Source organism: Armigeres subalbatus, chromosome 3 (genome assembly GCF_024139115.2).
Source record: "Armigeres subalbatus isolate Guangzhou_Male chromosome 3, GZ_Asu_2, whole genome shotgun sequence".
Taxonomy (NCBI): domain Eukaryota; kingdom Metazoa; phylum Arthropoda; class Insecta; order Diptera; family Culicidae; genus Armigeres; species Armigeres subalbatus.
The window spans coordinates 32,082,403-32,101,201 of record NC_085141.1 but is presented as its reverse complement, the minus strand read 5'-3'; the positions used below and the strand labels follow the sequence as shown (position 1 = coordinate 32,101,201).

Sequence of the window (18,799 nt, the reverse complement as noted above, 5' to 3'; positions counted from 1 at the left end):
AAAAAATAGTCAAATCACATGTACACCTCTGAAATCATAGCCATTGCCAAAGAAAATAGCACAAGAATAGCAAACTTAAACTTACTGTTCTAAAGAGCTAATGCTAAAGAGTCTGTTTCTCGTCTTTATTATGTACGCCACAACATGTTTCCATTTTTTTATTCCTTTCTTCATTTGTTAGGCACTCTGTGTTACTTAACCGCTACTGCGCCGAGATCTACTGTGGTATTCTGCTATTCTATTTTAGATCTATTTTTAGATTTCCATTCATCAGTATTTTTGTCGTTGCCTGTCCATCCCATCGTGGGTCCATTGTGTCCGTTTGTCCATGTCGTGTATCCAATGATCGTTGCATTGTTCGATTGCCATTTATCCGGGTAACGTTGGAGGAATGCCTCCGAGAAGAACAAGTTGTCAATCGTCAGGGTGGGTGGAGGGGCTGGGAATCGAACCCATGACCATCCACTTGTAAGGCGGACGTGTAGCCAACTACGCTACGGGACCCCCCCCCCAACATGTTTCCATTGTTCACCGCTATAAAAATTTGCTCAATACTAATTGGAATGAGAGTGAGAACATCTTCTTCTTGGAGGAGAAATGAAAAAAACAAGAAGGAACAGTAAAAAAAAAGCAAGGAAACGTAGGAAGGAAAAACGCAGAAGAATAGAGGAAAAACTAAAAGATGCAGCCCAATCGGGTTGTACGCAAAGGTGACGTAGAACTACGTGGCAGTTTTCGTGATTGTCTGCTGAGATTGAGTGAGCATTACGAACCCTTTTGATGTATATAACACGGCGTGTGTATGGGGGACCTTTATGACAAAAAAATGAGCATCGCCAAAACTTTCACTACGTGAAAATATAGCTCTTAAGCTTTCATTTCGTGACTATTTGAAAAAAATCTACCGAGGGGTCTCGAACAACTTTTTTTTTTCTCCCTGAAACGGATCTTTGTAGTTGGAAGACCAACGATTATTATTTATCGCGTCTCATCACTACGTGAAAATATAGCTCTTAAGCTTTCATTTCGTGACTATTTGAAAAAAATCTACCGAGGGGTCTCGAACAACTTTTTTTTTCTCCCTGAAACGGATCTTTGTAGTTGGAATACCAACGATTATTATTTATCGCGTCTCATTTAAAATGAGATTCCTGGATTTTTTTTTTTTTATTCCCTGGGCTTTGGATTATAATTCCCCACAAATATTGATATATTCTAGGAGAATTGTAATCTGTGCTGGTAGGAGTCTACGAACTGGGGTTGGAATCTATTTGAATACACATGAAGAAAGTGGTGTAGATTATGGGAATTGAATTGTAAGTTCGTATACTCCTATTCGGTTTCCTCAATGACCGACAGGGTGCGTGCTACATGTCGCGGATAGAAGCTAAGGGAGGTGTGGTATAATTCGACTGAATTTATTGAATAAAGAGCCTTTTAATAGTCAGTCAATTGTGCTTAGCCTCCTATTGTGTTGTAACTGAATAATGTCAAAATAGATAATCGATACAGACACCTCTTTTCACAACAATCTATAATTCATTTGAATGTATTCAACATTGGCTCCGTAGCTTAATGTCCTATGTGACATAGTTTTGAAGATACTATTTAGCTGATCCAAGTCTAGCATCCTGTACTAGAGAGTTACTTTAGAAGAGACTTCTCATAATTTTATCGTAGTCAACGTTTATGTTAAAAATAAGTTATAAAATGGAGAGCTCATTATTTCCTGCTAGATCAGTTACAAGACAACGTGGACCACATTGAGGAAAAATTATTCAATAAATCGATATTATCGTCGAAAGGCCCAGCTATGCTGTAACCAAATTAATCACTTATTATATAAATCTCTAACTGAAATTAGAAAAAACAAGCTACAAGCTACTAAATCCGACTGATATTAAATATAACACTACACTAATTTGAGAATCCCATTTAAAAGAACCTCATAAATAATAAAATGACATTTACTAATATCCATTCTTTTCATTATTTTCGTCACTATCTAACCCGATCTCAACTATAATAAATTATGATGGAGCTTCGAAATTGAGAAGACTCCGAGCCAACACCAAATGCAGCATGATCCTACTAATATCGTCAGGAATTGGAAGAATCTGAAATCTGGTAAACACTTATTAAAGCTAATAAGTGGTAAGTAGATAGAAAGAATACATACATGGTAAGTGCAAATAACTTATAAATTTATCATATTTTTATTCCATTGCGTAAATGTATATATCATATGTGTTTACTTTGTAAATGATAACCGTACTTTATTTATATATATGCACATTTGTGAAAAACGTACATATATTTCTGTGAGTGTGTGTATATTATATCAAAACAATACCCTAAAAATTGATTTAGGAAATAGGTGGAAAATTATGCTGAAGTGTTGTTTAGGATGGTTACTGAGAAGTGCAAAATATAGTTGATGTAAAAATTGATGTAGCGGTGTTGGCGTGAAGTGAATTAAGTGAATCGACTCATCAAAACACACGACTGCAATATATGTTCAACAAAATCGTAAGCAGTGACTTAAATACTTATTAATACTATGTTTGCACTACGGCCTGAATAACATGTTATTCAAATTATCGACAAAAGAAAGCTCATCAAGATAGCCGAATAACATGTTACAAGTCCCTAGTAAGAACATAGTATAAGTCGTGACGTGAATTTGGAAAGGTTGAACGGAATTATGAACGAAGATGGTGCCGACGATTTAGTAATTTGGTTTTGACCGTTTGGTGATTTTTCGGTGACTTGTTTCTGAGGCTGGTTTCCTGCTTAAGGGAGTTAAGATAGTGGAAAAGTTGTGAATGTGAAGAAAGAACGATACGGTGATAGTGACCGCAATAATTTTCGGTGATCATGATGACTATGTTAACATTAACGTAATGATAGTAGGTGAATATGATGCGTGATTTCATTGCTTATACTGAGTGAAATGATTTGTAGTGGCAGAAAAACTTATATACTTTTGTAAAGGTAAAGAAGAAGAAAAGAGTGATGTTGATATTAGTGATGGTAGTTTCACAATACTAAGTGCTTATAATGATGGGGGTGGGCTGTTATACAAATCCTTGTTTTCATCAACACGGCCCATAACAGTGACCACATGAGCAACATCGCTTAGGAACGTCTGTGTGATGATGAAAAACGGGAGGCTCATAGAAGCCAATATGGGCTGGGTACAGTGTAGATTAATAGCAAGGGACAGCTGCCATTGTAACCACCACAAAAAAAAAAAAAAGATTCCTGGATTTTTTTATTCCAATAATCGTATTTAAACTCGGGGGTACCGAAATTACCAAGTTATAGTCTAAATTAATAGTTTGTTGGAGCTCAAGCGTCAAAGTGCATGACGAAGCCGAACTCGATATATTTATGTTATCCCCTGCAACCAGCTAAGAAAGGCTTGGATGGAGATTATGCTCTGCATCGTCATCTTATGCACATATACACCCAACTCTTTCCCAAATATATACCAAAATTGAAACTTTGGTGGTAAATTTGATGGTAAAAAAATGGTAACTTGGCTTAGAAACCTCGCAGTTAATAACTGTGGAAGTGCTGATTGCATACTCAACTGTGAGGCGGCAATGTATTAGTGGGGAATGTAATGCCAAAACGAAGAAGGAGAAGTAATGTAGATACACATAATTCACTTTTTACACTTTGATTGTGTAACTTCAATTTATCACTAAAAACTATCCAACATGCTCATAGAAATCCTTAAAACCTCATTCAAATAGAAATCAGATTTCAATTGATATACGGTAAACAGATGAGCGCAAAAATGAGTCATGCTAAGTGCACAATAAAGGCAAAAATGGAAGTAAATATCTAGCTTTTAGTTTAAAATAAAATCTCTTCTGATTTCAACAAAAAGTGACATGGGTATAAAAAAAAACTTAAAAATATGTACTGTATTTTGTTCTAGAGATCATATCGCTGCGATGCATAGTTGATGAGAACGAGTGATTCATCCAGACAAGCAAATTCATTTTACTACAAATGTTGTGGCAAACATGCAACTTTCTATGATATTGCACTGCGTGAGCTTGGAGAAATACTCATTCGAAACGATTATTTTCACTCGAAATTCATTACCAATTTAAAAACTAGTCCACTTTTCATTGTGTTGTCGCATTATTGCTATTTTGCTTTTGGCAATCACTTTCAAAAACGTTCAATTATTTGGTCAAGCCGAATACCACCAACATAAAACGCAAACGCAAAACCTGGACGATCAGAACCAGGGTAGTTTTAGAAGTTTTTGGAGAAGAGTTTGAATTTTTAGTCACAAAAATCGTGCTGAAGGGATGACTCTAATAAAATCTAAATTGCCTAAGAGTTCAGAAAAGTTAACCAAAATCTCCTGCCCTATGCATCAAATGCATCTTCTTCTAAAAAGACACTTATTTTCATGACTCTTGGTACAACCACCAGACTTTGAAGTAAACGATGATCTTTACTTTTATTCATCTATCTAGTGGAAAAAAATCTAGCTCAACAATGATCAGAAGCGTAATTTAGAAAAGCTTTGCTAATTATAAAGCCCCGTTAATATTTATAAAAACTCCATAGAATAAAATGTATTCCTTACTTTCAAAACCAAAAATATCTTTATAAAACCATCCCACATAGAAATGCCGAGGAAATGTCCAACCTAAACATTTCCTAGACCGAACCGGGAATACAACTCAGCCACCTGCAGCATGGTCTTGGCATGCTTATCTCGGTAGGTTAAAATAGTTTTATATTGTAGGTATTCGTAGTAGGCATTGAATAGGGTTAGACAGCAGCAATCAATAAATGTAATGTCAGACAATCTCGAGACACGCAATAAAGAGGACGTTATCAATCCAGCTCTCTGTGTATTGTCTTCAATATTATCTTGGAAATGTTATAAAAAATCATTAGGTTTTCAGAAATCGTTATGTCTTGAATGTCGGAATCCTGTCGTTTTTTGAGCTCAAACAATCAATTTGAAATTTCTCAATTATCTGGAATAATTTCTACGAATTTCGCTAATTTTCATTTAAATCCAAAAAGTATAAAATTGAAACTAAACAAACACTGTTAAAAATATTAGTGGGTCCAACCCTTGCGAAGCAGTATATTTGCTAGCCAAATGTTGAACTTAATAATTTTGGCTCCGTCATGCTTTTCCATATTTGAGCCTTTTAAATTAGGTTCAAAATAAAAGAACATGAAGAATATTCATTCCTTGCATTTAATAAAAGAACATGAAGAATATTCATTCCTTGCATTTAATTCATGAAAAATAGTTAAAAAAAATAAATGATGAGTCAACTCGTGAGGGACTCGTGACTGGCAGCTGGTATTGGATTAGAATGCAGGTTCCATTTGGAAAGGAAAAAAAAAGTTGTTCGGGACCCCCCGGTAGATTTTTTTAAAATACCCAGGAAATGAAAGATAAGAAGCTATATTTTCACGTAGTTGAAATTTTAGCTATGCTCATTTTTTTGTGATAATATTGTTCTACTGAACACGCCGTGATAATTTTTAGACCTAAATTTGAAATGGTTGATAAAAATAAAATTTTCAAATAATCGTGGATGAACAATACTCTCAAGCGATCACTTATCCTAATTACCAATTGATAAAAACTCGCTAGAGAGTAAAAGTCGTTCGATAATTGTATCTCGATTGCATTGGTAAATGCTACTTTTGAACTTATTTTCCTAATGCTAAAAGTTCACTAAGTTGAAAAGCAGGCCAAGTTGCAGTTGAAATGTAGTGCCATGGAAGAAGAAACATGCGATGCACTTACGAGATTGACTAATTCACCAAAACCGATTGCTGATCTGTTAGCAAGTGTTCAGTAGTAAATAATCATACATAAATATTGTAACACACTGGAGTCAGCTTTTACGCGGAGGATATGGGCCGCGTAAACTGAAACCATGTAATAAACCGCATAAATTCCAAAATATGTCTGAATAAACCGCGTTTATCCTGAAATTCTAGTGAAAAAAATGCGTAAAAAGCGATTCGTGTAAAAATAGACCGCGTAAAAAACGACTTCAGTGTACATCGGGAATAAAGCGTTGACTCTTCCTTGATCGAATGGTCCAAGAAAATTGAAAATCCATCGAGAAACGGCTGAGATATTAACGATCAAAGTCTATCATATTTTCGTGACGTTTTTCGATTTTTTGCAATCGTAAAGTGTACCCCAATATAGAAAAAACAGACGTAGTTCTACGTCAAAAAATCAAGGAAGAAAGAAGAAAGGTGAAAGAAGGAGGAAGATGAAAGAAGAAAGAAAGAAACAGGAATTTGAAGTAAGATGGAAGAAGGAAGTAAGAAGAAAGTTTTTCCTGTGGAGGAAGAAAAAAAGAAGATGAAAGAAGAAGGAAATATGATGGATAAGAAAGAAGTCCTTTTCGACCTTTTGTATCTTTTGACGTTTTGGCCTTTCACCCTTCTGTCCCTTCCGACCTTTTGACCCTTTCAACCTTTCGTTACTTTCGACTTTTTGTACCTTCGAACTTTTGTCCCTAACCCCTAAATAGATGAATCTGTGTCAAGGTCGAATTTCAAAAGGTCGAAGGTCAAAAGGTTGAAAGGACAAAAGATCGAAAAGACGAAAGGTCGAAAGGACAAACGGTCGAAATGACGAAAGGTCTAAGCAAAAAAAGTTAAAAAAAATAACGGATCAAAAGATCGAAAGGACAGAGACGTTTCATTCTATTAATCATAAGCTGTTCTTACAAGTTATGTCTTATATTTAAACAGACGCTATTCTTTCGAGTTTACTTAACCCTCTAACATCCAAATTTGTGTTCTAGCTCAAAATCACTAGGGGAAGTGCACCGGTTTTAGCCAACTTAGTGCCTAATTTGGCCAACCCTGAAAAATACATATTTTTTTTCCAAAATAATCGATCAGTTGAAAGCAGCGTTGAACCGTGAGGGATATATCTTTTGATGGAACTGATAAAACCCTCGCGAATTGTTTTATTTTTGGAGTTATTCGCAAAATTGGCTAAATTAGGAACATGGCCAAAACCGGTACAGTTCCCCTATTTCTCGGGTACTTATTCAATGTGGTTTTGTTAACAAAGATTCAAACGTCGATTTGTCCATTTTGATGGCACCTCCACGCAAACCATCACCACAGACAGGTAGGAGAAGCCTTCAGCTACCTGTTGGTGGTGTTGGTATGCAAGGGAGTGCCATCAGATTGGACAAATCGACGTTTGAATTTTTTTTTTACAAAATTAGATACGTCCTTTTGAATAAGTACCCGTGATTTTGCTTTCTAAAACCGATCTGAACACATTTAAGGCTAAAAATTAAACTCACGATTTAATCAATTCAACTGTTTAGAATTTTGTTTATTTAGTTTAGAATTAATTTTCAACTAGATTTGAACAAGTATTGGTCGACTTAAAAAACTTTCTGAAATCTGAACAATTTAAAATTGCAAAAATTTTAAAAGGTCTGCGAGAAGGAATTATTCTATAATTCAATGTATAATCAGGTGAAACACACATAATCATAAATGTCCATAAAAATGGTTGATTAACACTCGACGTTTTGCCTTATTTTTCTGTAATTTCGACCTTTTATCCCATCTCTTCTTTTGATCGTTACACTTTTCGACCTTTCGACCTTTTGTCCCTTCGACCCTTTTGACTTTTCGACCTTCTGCCTTTTAGATTTTTTGTTTCGACCTTTTGTCTCTTCGGCCTTTTGTCCTCCCGACCTTTAGTGCAAACTACAAGAACAAGACAGCAGGCGTTGGTATTTATCTTCAAATCTCGCGTGATTTTTGAAAACGTCGTAAGTCCAAAAGAGAGGCTCTCTTTGTTTACTTTCTCTTTCGATTATTACAAAGCCATACTAACATTTATATTGGATTTTCCAGCACCGATCTGAAGAAAATAGCTTTGTCTAGTGTGCTGAGGTGAAAATATTGCAATAAATTTTAAACTAGCCTAGATATTAGCAAAAGAGAGCGTAATGAAAGAGAGTCTCTCATTTGGACTTACGACGTTTTCAAAAATCACGCGAGAAATGTTGCAGTGGCGTTTCCCTAACCTCAATCTACCTGTGCACTGAGTTTAAATTTAAGGAATTGGTGTGCGGAAATGCCTTGAATAACTAGATTTTGATTAGTATAAACGACTCTGATAATTTTCTTTTCCATTTGGGCTGTAGAAATATCAAAATTTTCACTTTTTGGGTCAGTGCACAGGTAAAAAGTGAGGTTACGCGACGCCACTGAAATGTTGTAGAATTAGTTGTGACATCATACTAACCTTTTACCCATTTCTAATTAGTTTTGCAAAGATTACCCTCAATAGATATTTTCCCCTACATCATGCAAAACTTTGCGCTAATAAGGTTCGCAAAGTTGATTGTTTCCAGATTAGCAAACGAGTTGTTCAGCAATTCTTAATTTTAATTACAAAAGCGATCTTTTTATAAGAGCATTCAAACTACAAGTTATGCATCAGTTGAATAGCTTCTGTGTTACTTTTCCACCTCGTGCAATTGTTCGATAGATGAGGCAGTTCAGCGGTAGACGAAATAAGTGTGCTGTAGGATAGTCAGAAGCTCGACGTACTCATACCCGAAACTGACCAAATCAGTCATAAAATCAACTCTAAAATACAGCCATAAGAATTTTCAATCGACTTCAAACTGTTTCATTCATTGGCATAGGACAAGATTGATTGAATCTAGAAATTCGGTCCCCGCTACCGGCGGTGAATCATGTGGCGTACAACAGCCCACAAACTTGGCTGCTCGAACTTGTTAAAAACATTAAATCCGAATACCATATTCAAATATTATGATTTCCAATTGGTTGGGCTTCAGCTCAGTCCCACGAAGTAAAATATATCTTAATTAATTGCCCAAGTTTTCGTGTCGTGTCGAGTTCACAACTGGTGGAATCAACCAACCGTAATGAATCTTGGCATGCGACTGCAAAAACTTAGTAATACATTAGAAAGTGCATCAACCTGCTCTAATCCATCTAAGGTCACATACTAGGTTGATACTTAGTCTGCAATCCGAATACTAGATTTCGAGCCATTAGGCGTTGCACGCAAAAGTCTAATAAGTTTCGCCGGAAATCCATGTTCAAACATTAGTTTTCAGAACTAATTACTTTTTACTAAATTGTTCGCTGCTTCGAAAGCAATGAACAGATGGTGAGTCTGCGAGTTGTACTCCCGGAATTTATCAAGGATCATCCGCAGGAAATACATCTGATACCGTCGTGCGGGGCTACTTTTGTCACTTTTTTTTTTAATCCTTCAACTTTGAGTGACTGTAACAGCTGTAAGGGTTATCGGATTTTAGTATTTTTTTTATATGCTGTATATGGATATATAAGAAAGATTTGTACAAAAAATTGCCGTGATTGAATGAAAAATAAAAATATCTTCCATATATCGAGTGAAAATAAGTTGCATGACTTTTTGAGGGCCATTTTTTACACGCTTTATACAAATATATGAAGGAAGGGTTATTGAGCCTCTAGGGCATAATATTTTGTCCTTGTTTTTCTTCAAATTATACTTACATGCCAACATCACAAATTAACATTAGCCGCCTTTGATCAAAAACCCGGAAAATATTATTTGGAGGCGCTTTGAATCTTCCAGGATTCTCATTTTTGCAATGCGTAATAACAAATTAAAATAATGCGCTTTCTCTCTTGGTGACCTAAGAGAGACGGCATTTTCAATGCGTATTGCGCATTTTGTCTACAGCAAACAGTTTGCTGTTTTCATAGCTGACCTTTTGTGTAGGATTCTTATCCTATTTGGGCACCTCGAATCAATTAATGCCATTTGGCATCAACGATTCGATGTCTGTGTCTGGAACAAACTTGGGACAAATCACAACTAAAATTTTTATTGCCTACTTTCAGGCTTTCCTCTTGAGTCCAGACACAGAATCATCAAATAAAACAGACACAATTAAGCATAAACGATACAGGCTCGATCGAATATTTACAACTATTCGAACAAAATAAAACCAACCGTAACAAAACTCGAGTCAATCTAGAGAGTTCGCGCAAAAAAGAAAGAGAGTCTCTGAAGTTTTCTACAAAACCGAGTGAGTGAAACGAGCAAGTCGTGTATTAGCGTGAGAAAGTCTGCGGTCTTCTGGATCCCGGAATAGTACGACCAAGTCAATCGCCAAAGGTTGGTGGCTTCGTGGCCGTGTGGTTAGTGTCGACAGGCATTCAATCACATTGTGCTGTGGAGTGTGGGTTCGATTCCCACTTCAGTCGTGCTGGTCCGTTTTTTGATGTGGTGCTTCCTTCAGAGAAAGAAAAAGCGAACTTGCCCACTGGAAGCATTAAAACGTGAAGAGCCTTTAAAAAGTGGATAGCTTTTTAAGTCGCCGTCATTGGATTGAATTTGGATTCGATGTGGATTAAATTTGGATTGGAATTGAATTGAAGTTGATTTGGATTTGGATTGGACTTGGCTTTGATTTGGATTCGACTTAGATTGGATCTGGATTTCATTTTAATTGGATTACGATTAGATTTTCATTTGATTTGGATTGGATTTGAATTGGATTTAGATTAAATTTCGATAGGATTTGGTCTGAATTTGGATTTAAGTTGGATTTGGATTGAATTTGAATAGGATTTGGACTGGATTTTATTTTATTTGGATTTTGATTTTATTTGGAAAAGATTTGCATTTGAACCAGATTTTGATTGAATTTAAATTATACTTGGATTGGATTTGTTTTAAATTAGTTTCGGATTAGATTTTGATTTGATTTGGATTGGATTTAAATTGGATTTGGATTCAATTTGGATTAGATTTGGATATGGATTGATTTTTAGACTTGACTTTGATTGGAGTTGGATTGGATTGAATTTGAATTGGATTTGGATTGGTTTTAGGCTGGACTTGGTTTGGATTGGATTTAGTTTAAATTTGGATTAGATTTTGATGGAATTTGGATTTTATTTGTATTGGATCTGGATTAAATTTAGGCTGGATTCGAATTGGATTTGAAATGAATTTGAATTGGATTTGTAATGAATTTGGATTGAATTTGGATTGGATTTGAATTTGATTTGGAATGGATCTGGATTGGATTTTGTGTTTATTTGGAAAACAAATTGCATTTGGATTAGATTTGAATTGGATTTGTATAGGTTTTGGACTGGATTTGGCTTGGATTGGACTTAAATTAAATTTGGATTGGATTTGGATAAGATTTCGATAGGATTTGGATTGAACTCGGATTAGATTTGGATTGAATTTGGACTTGACTTGGATTGGATTGGATTTTGATTTGGATTGCATTTGGATAGGATTTGGATTTAACTTGGATTGGAGTAGTATTGAATTTGAATTGGATTTGTATTGAAAGTATATAGGATTTGGATTTGATTGATTGAACTATTTATGGATTGGAATTAGATTGGATTTGGGTTGGATTGGATTTGGATTAGATTAGGATGGAATTTGGATTGAGTTTGCATTTCATTTCGACTGGATCTGGTTTAAATTTGTACTGGATTCGAATTGGATTTGGATTGAATTTGGATTGGATTTTGAATGAATTTGGATGAGATTTGAATTGGATCTGGATTAGATTGGATTTTGATTTTATTTTGAAAAAAAATGCCTCTGAATTAGATTTGGATTAAATTTGGATTGAATTTGAATTGAATTTGTATTAGTTTTGATTCAATTTAATTTGGATTGTATTTGGGCTGGATCTGGATTGGATTGGATTTTTATTGTATTTGGGCTGGATTTTATTTGAATTTAAATTGGATTTGGGTTTGATTTCAGTGGAATTTTAATTGAATTCGGATTAGATTTGAATTGGCTTTTGACTTGATTGTGATTTGAATTGGATTGGATTAGATTTGAACTGAATTGGGATTCGGATTGAACTTGAATTGGTTTTGGATAGGATTTTAATTGGAATTGGATTTGTTTTAAACTGGACTTTAGATTGGATTTTGATTGAAAATGGATTGGATTTGGACTGGGTTTGAATTGGGTTTAGATTGAATTTGAATTGACATTAAGTTTAGATTGAATTTGTGTTAGATTTAAATTGGATTTGGATTGGATATGAATTGGATTTTGATTCAGTTTGGATTTGTATTGGATTATTATTAGATTTGAACTAGGTTTGGATTTAATTTTGATTAGATTTGGTTTAAAATAGATTGCATTTAGATTTATTTTACATTCAATCCTTTAGAATTGGATTGATATTGGATTGTACTTGAATTGGGTTTGGTTTAGTATTCTGCTGTTCAATTTTGTTACATTTTAAATCTATTTGAAAAATTGAGAAAGATATTGATATTGGTACAAATATTCTCTATACTAAGGCGTCGATTTAGTTGAATGCGAAGGGTCACTGGAAATAGGAAAAGTGTGGGGGTGTGGTTTATTGTTTGAAAATTAAAAAAGAACATTTTAGCGTCAATTTAGAACCCCTGGACCAATTTAAACCAAATTTGGTACACAATTCTAAAGGGAAAATCATATATAAGGCGTAAGGATCATTGTGAAAAAGGGAAGGGTATGAAGGGTGGGGTATTATTAAAAAAAAATAACGAGCAATTCAGTGCATCTTTCATTTTTTAGGAACGATTACAAACAAATTTGGAACACATATTCTCTACACTGAAAAGACAATTGTATTGGGGGTAGGAAGGTCACTAGGAAAACGTGTAGGGTTTGGGACAGAACTGTTGTTTGGAAATGATTTTTTTTTGAATATTATGAATCTCTGGAACGATTTTAACAAAATTTGATTCAAATATTTTCTATCCATGGAGACGAATATAGGGAGTGGGAGTGTCAATGAGATATCGAGAGGGGTGTTTTTTTTTCTAAAAATTAAAATATAAAGCGATTTGAAGAAAGGCAAACATATAGAAGAATGAAGCAAAGTACAGGAAAAGGTTAAAGAAGAAAGACAGAAAATGGAAAAAAGAAAATAAAAATAAAGATGAAGAAAAACAAAACAAGGAAGAAAGATGAAGGTAAATATGATTTTTTGTGAGACTGAAAAGCCGTTAGTTCCATAATAAAGAAAATATAAAGATAGAAAAAAATACATGAGGGAAGAAGACTTAAGGCAAAAAATATGGAATGGAATAGAGTAGAAAGCATATGGAGGCGGGAAACAGAAAGAAGAAAAATGAAAAATAAGAATGAAGGGAGATAGAAGACACATAGGAGAAAGTTGTTTGAAGGAAATACAAGTTAAAAATACAAATACAAGTGTAAGAAAGAAAAAAAAATCTGTACTTATTTTAAATTGAAATTAAATTGAGAAAATAGAAAACAAAACAAACTGATTTCACAACATTTTTCTAGTAATTATACCACAGTACAGCTACCATATTTAAAAACGATAGGCACATCGAATTTAATCTATGTATCGATCTATCTTTAAATCATTCTATCAACCTATGTTTGTGGGTTTCAAGCTATTGAAAGTGTAGCATTGAACATTTTAATTGCATTATTCACTTTCCAAGCGATGTATAAAAACGATTGCATAATTATTGTGAGCATTTTTTTTTCATTCATTTATTTAGTCTACATCTATACAGATAACACTGAATCAACAATTTGACGCCACAATACACGGTTCGAGGCCGCATCTCTCCATCCTCGAATACGCCCCACGCTCGCCAAGTCGTTCTGCACCTGGTCTGCCCATCTCGCTCGCTGCGCTCCACGTCGTCTCGTACCTGCCGGATCGGATGCGAACACCATCTTTGCAGGGTTGCTGTCCGGCATTCTTGCAACATGTCCTGCCCATCGTACCCTTCCGGCTTTAGCTACCTTCTGGATACTGGGTTCGCCGTAGAGTTGGGCTAGCTCATGGTTCATTCTTCGCCGCCACACACCGTCTTCTTGCACACCGCCAAAGATGGTCCTAAGCACCCGTCTCTCGAATACTCCGAGTGCTTGCAAGTCCTCCTCGAGCATTGTCCATGTTTCATGTCCGTAGAGGACAACCGGTCTTATAAGCGTCTTGTACATGACACATTTGGTGCGGTGACGAATCTTTTTTGACCGCAGTTTCTTCTGGAGCCCGTAGTAGGCCCGACTTCCACAGATGATGCGCCTTCGTATTTCACGACTAACGTTGTTGTCAGCCGTTAGCAAGGATCCGAGGTAGACGAATTCCTCGACCACCTCGAAGGTATCCCCGTCTATCGTAACACTGCTTCCCAGGCGGACCCTGTCGCGCTCGGTTCCACCCACAAGCATGTACTTTGTCTTTGACGCATTCACCACCAGTCCAACTTTTGTTGCTTCACGTTTCAGGCGGGTGTACAGTTCTGCCACCTTTGCAAATGTTCGGCCGACAATGTCCATGTCATCCGCGAAGCAAATAAATTGACTGGATCTGTTGAAAACCGTTCCCCGGCTGTTACACCCGGCTCTCCGCATGACACCTTCTAGCGCAATGTTGAACAACAGGCACGAAAGTCCATCACCTTGTCTTAGTCCCCGGCGCGATTCGAACGAACTGGAGTGTTCGCCCGAGATCTTCACACAGTTTTGCACACCATCCACCGTTGCTTTGATCAGTCTGGTAAGCTTTCCAGGGAAGCTGTTCTCGTCCATAATTTTCCATAGCTCTACGCGGTCTATACTGTCGTATGCCGCCTTGAAATCAACGAACAGATGGTGCGTTGGGACCTGGTATTCACGGCATTTTTGAAGGATTTGCCGTACAGTAAAGATCTGGTCCGTTGTCGAGCGGCCGTCAACGAAGCCGGCTTGATAACTTCCCACGAACTCGTTCACTAATGGTGACAGACGACGGAAGATGATCTGGGATATCACTTTGTAGGCGGCATTAAGGATGGTGATCGCTCGAAAGTTCTCACACTCCAGTTTGTCGCATTTTGTGAGCATTTACTACTAGTTATAAAAGACAGAAACACCGTCTTCGACCAGAGGTCGTTCAGACTGAACACTTAACATTTAACATTAAACAACGCACAGGACATTTACATTGCACCTAGGTGAACCAATGGAGAATTTTGAGCCTTACGAAACGTTTTCTCTTTACCGGGGCAGTAATCGAACCCACTCTCCACGAGGACTGACGTCGCTAACCGCATGGCCACGAAGTCCAGCATTATCCACGATTAAAAAGAAGTTGACCTATTTTTGACCCCATTTGACCCAGGGAATCTCCTCGATAAAATTGGCCCCATGGATTCAATCACTAGATCAGTACATCTACACAAAGATATGGAGTGTAATGCAACTTTCCACCAAAAACTTACCAAAATGTAATTGCTTTGCTTTCTCAATACTTTTGGAATGAGAATAATTTCTTCGCCGATTCATCTGTTTCGAGTGGGAATGAACCACAACAAAGAGCGACAACATTAAACCCTAGTCTGTCAGCAAAACTACACTTGTACGAAACCAAAGCGTATGAAAATAAAATGTGTTTCAAGACAAAATTTTACTAGCGCAATCAACTAGACGAGCGGTTCTCAACCTTTTTGATGAGTGGTACCCCTTGAGGCTTTGCCATTGCTTGAAGTACCCCTTAGGTTTTTTTTTCTGGAAATTCAAACTATAGCCGGAATTGTAGCTTTGCTGCGTCGCAGCATGCGTGAAATAACAAAACTGACAGTTCTGCGTTGCTTCCGTATCGAGCGAAATGCCCCCGAAAACGCGAGCACTTTGAAACTTCGATTCCGTAAGGAGTGACCTTGAGATTGAAAATCTCTATTTTTTCATCATTTTTTTTTTGAAGTTCAATTCAATATCCGCCATTATTCATTTCTGTCTCTTATACCCCTTGAGACCAGGGAAGGTATTCCCAGGGGTAGATGTACCCCTGGTTGAGAACCGCTGAACTAGACGATATCTCGCGTGATTTTTGAAAACGTCGTAAGTCCAAATGAGAGACTCTCTTTCATTACGTTCTCTTTTGCTAATACAGTCGCCTCTCCACATCTCGATATTGAAGGGACCATCGAGATAGGGAGAGATCGAGGAATGGAAGGAAAATTAAAATGGGTACTAGATCCAAAAACGCTAGTTGCTATGAAAAACGACAACAAAACAAATGTCGTTTCCTGTTGATGATTTGTTTGTTATTGTTCAAAAATGGTCTAGTAGCCTAAAAATTTGAACATATCGACATAAGGAGAGTGAATCCTGAGCAAAATATGATCAGAACACATCGAGATAGAGAGATATCGAGATAGGGAGGTTATCGAGATGTAGGAAGCTCAAATGTATGTAGATTGAAGGGACTGAGGAAACCATCGACATAGGGAGAGATATCGAGATAAAGAACATCGAGATGTAGAGAGTCGACTGTATCTAGGCTAGTTTAAAATTTGTTGCAATATTTTCACCTCAGCACACTAGACAAAGCTATTTTCTTTAGCTTGGTGCTGGAAAATCCAATGTAAATGTTAGTATGGCTTTGTAATAATCGAAAGAGAAAGTAAACAAAGAGAGCCTCTCTTTTGGGCTTACGACGTTTTCAAAAATCACGCGAGATATATAGTCAATGAAAAAAACCTTGAGCTAGCCAAGGCTTCTGGTCTCGATGGAATCCCACATTCTAACCACAAACACGCTGTTGGCTGTACAATACATGTTTCAGAGTTGTACAGTTGTACAGTCAGGCTCAATGCTAAGCTCACTTTGTGAATCCCATTTAATACGTATGCAATGATTCGCAAATGACGTTATTCGGGGCATAAAGTCAGAAACGCCGATTTATTGTAAATGTAATATTGTTTATAATCAGGTACGGAACCTCTCATAGGTGGAGGAACCGTAGCATTGATCCTGACGTATCCTCACACAATAAATGAACCGGTGCCAGCGAAAGTGGTACATGTTACATTGAGTAAATTTTACAGAAGACGCATTTTTCCAAAAACCTCAAAAATAAAATTCGAATTAGCTATTTTCTGCTATTTGACTGTGCCAACGTGTTATGACTGGTGTGCCTAAAGGTAGTAATGAGAAATATGCGAAGTTTCTTGACAAATTTCAAGTTTGTTTGAACAAAATGCACATATACTCCATTGCACAGTGACGTCACGCACGACTTTTGACAGACACTGGTCCTATTGTTTACAGACGACTTTGTTTTAATTTTGAGATACTTCTACCATTCTTTGGATTTTCTGATCGATATTCACTTAAACTTATCGATAATTACCAATATTTGAATGCGGAATGTCTTTAACATCGTGAAATATGTAGATTTAATTCGGATCAAAAAAATTCTAAGTCCGAAACGTAAACAACAGGACCAGTACCTGTCAAAATAGTGAGGTTAGGTTTGCCGCGCGCAATAATCTATACCACTATTCGCTTTGACGCAGCCGCGCTGTTGCCATCTAGTGGTGACGGACGTGTGCGTGAAATCACTGTTTTTCAACATGGTGAAGTATAGGAAGTATATTTAAAATGCTTTTTTGCAATTCCTGATCATAATACCTGGTTTACAGTTGGCGTTTGAGTGGTAAAACGGCCTACTTTTCCATACCAATGACATGGGTGCTTTAATGAACATTATGCAACTCAAATGGGTTGCATAAAATCCATTAAAGCACTCATTTGGGTGCTATAATGGAAAACCAGCATTAGAACAATAGTTACATGACCACATTTAGCTAAATTGGCTTGGGGGAGTGTTCAAATAGTGTATTCTCTGTGTCACGTAACAAATGAAATAATTTGATGGACATGACATGAAATTCTCCAAAGGCAGGTTTATCTATCGCCTTATGGTCTGTCGAGCACACAATTGGGCTCGATAACATGGAATCTGTTTGTTTTCTGCAGCAACATGATTTTTTGGCAATATTGGTCATGTTAAGTGAATAAAATTGTACCATTTTGGTACAGATTTATCATATTTAAGCCCATTTTTCGTCATTGCAAAAAATAGCGTGTGCAACTCGCTGCAAAACTCGATTTTTTCAGCACTCGTAGTATTAATCCAACTCGGTAGCCTCGTTGGATAAACGTACAACTCGTGCTGAAAAAATCATCTTTTTGCAACTAGTTGCACAAACTACTATTAAAATGTTAGTGATATAGTTAACAGTGATATGATAAACACTTTTAAATATATTGAGTTAGAATTTTGAAAAACTACATGTTAGGCTCCTTATCTACACAGGTTTTTTAAATCAAAAAAACTTTTGTGTTACCAATATAAAAGTAAATTAAATTTCTAACCCAACAAATTGTACTATTGTCGGCTAAAATGTGTTTTAACGCTTTAATAAGCATTTCAAAACTGACGTCCTATATCCCTTGCCGGGTGAAATAAAGAAGCATCACCCGACCCCCATTTTGTTTTCTCGCTTTCGTCAGGGCCAATTAATGGGAACAAAATGCAACAGAAACCGAAAATCGTTGCCAGTAAAAGTGGTACATGTTCATTTATAAAATTATTTTAAACGAAAGTAAACCATTTTGAAATTTAAAATAGAGTTAAAATATGTTGCGGAAATATCTTTGTTGTTATATTTTCTTTTCAATAAGCTGATTTTAGTGGGTAGAACTGTACTTATACCACTTTTCCTGTCAACGAAATTGCCATTGTGATATATACCAGAAATAAAAAAGTGCATATCTCCAGATTTAGTTGTCAAAAATAACTTTTTCGCCATTCCCTTACCAGATCTTTGCTAATAGAAGCCGTTGGTGTAAAAAACACAAAATCGACAAAAATGGTTTATGTACCACTTTCGCTGGCACCGGTTCAAATATAAGCTT

General features: G+C 36.4%; 1 protein-coding gene across 1 annotated transcript in view; it reads left to right on the top strand.

Annotated features, from left to right (window-relative positions):
• Positions 1 to 18,799, top strand: part of LOC134227522 (tyrosine-protein phosphatase corkscrew-like) — a 146,683-nt gene that overhangs the window by 80,668 nt on the left and 47,216 nt on the right. The gene's annotated exons all lie outside the window — the stretch shown is intronic.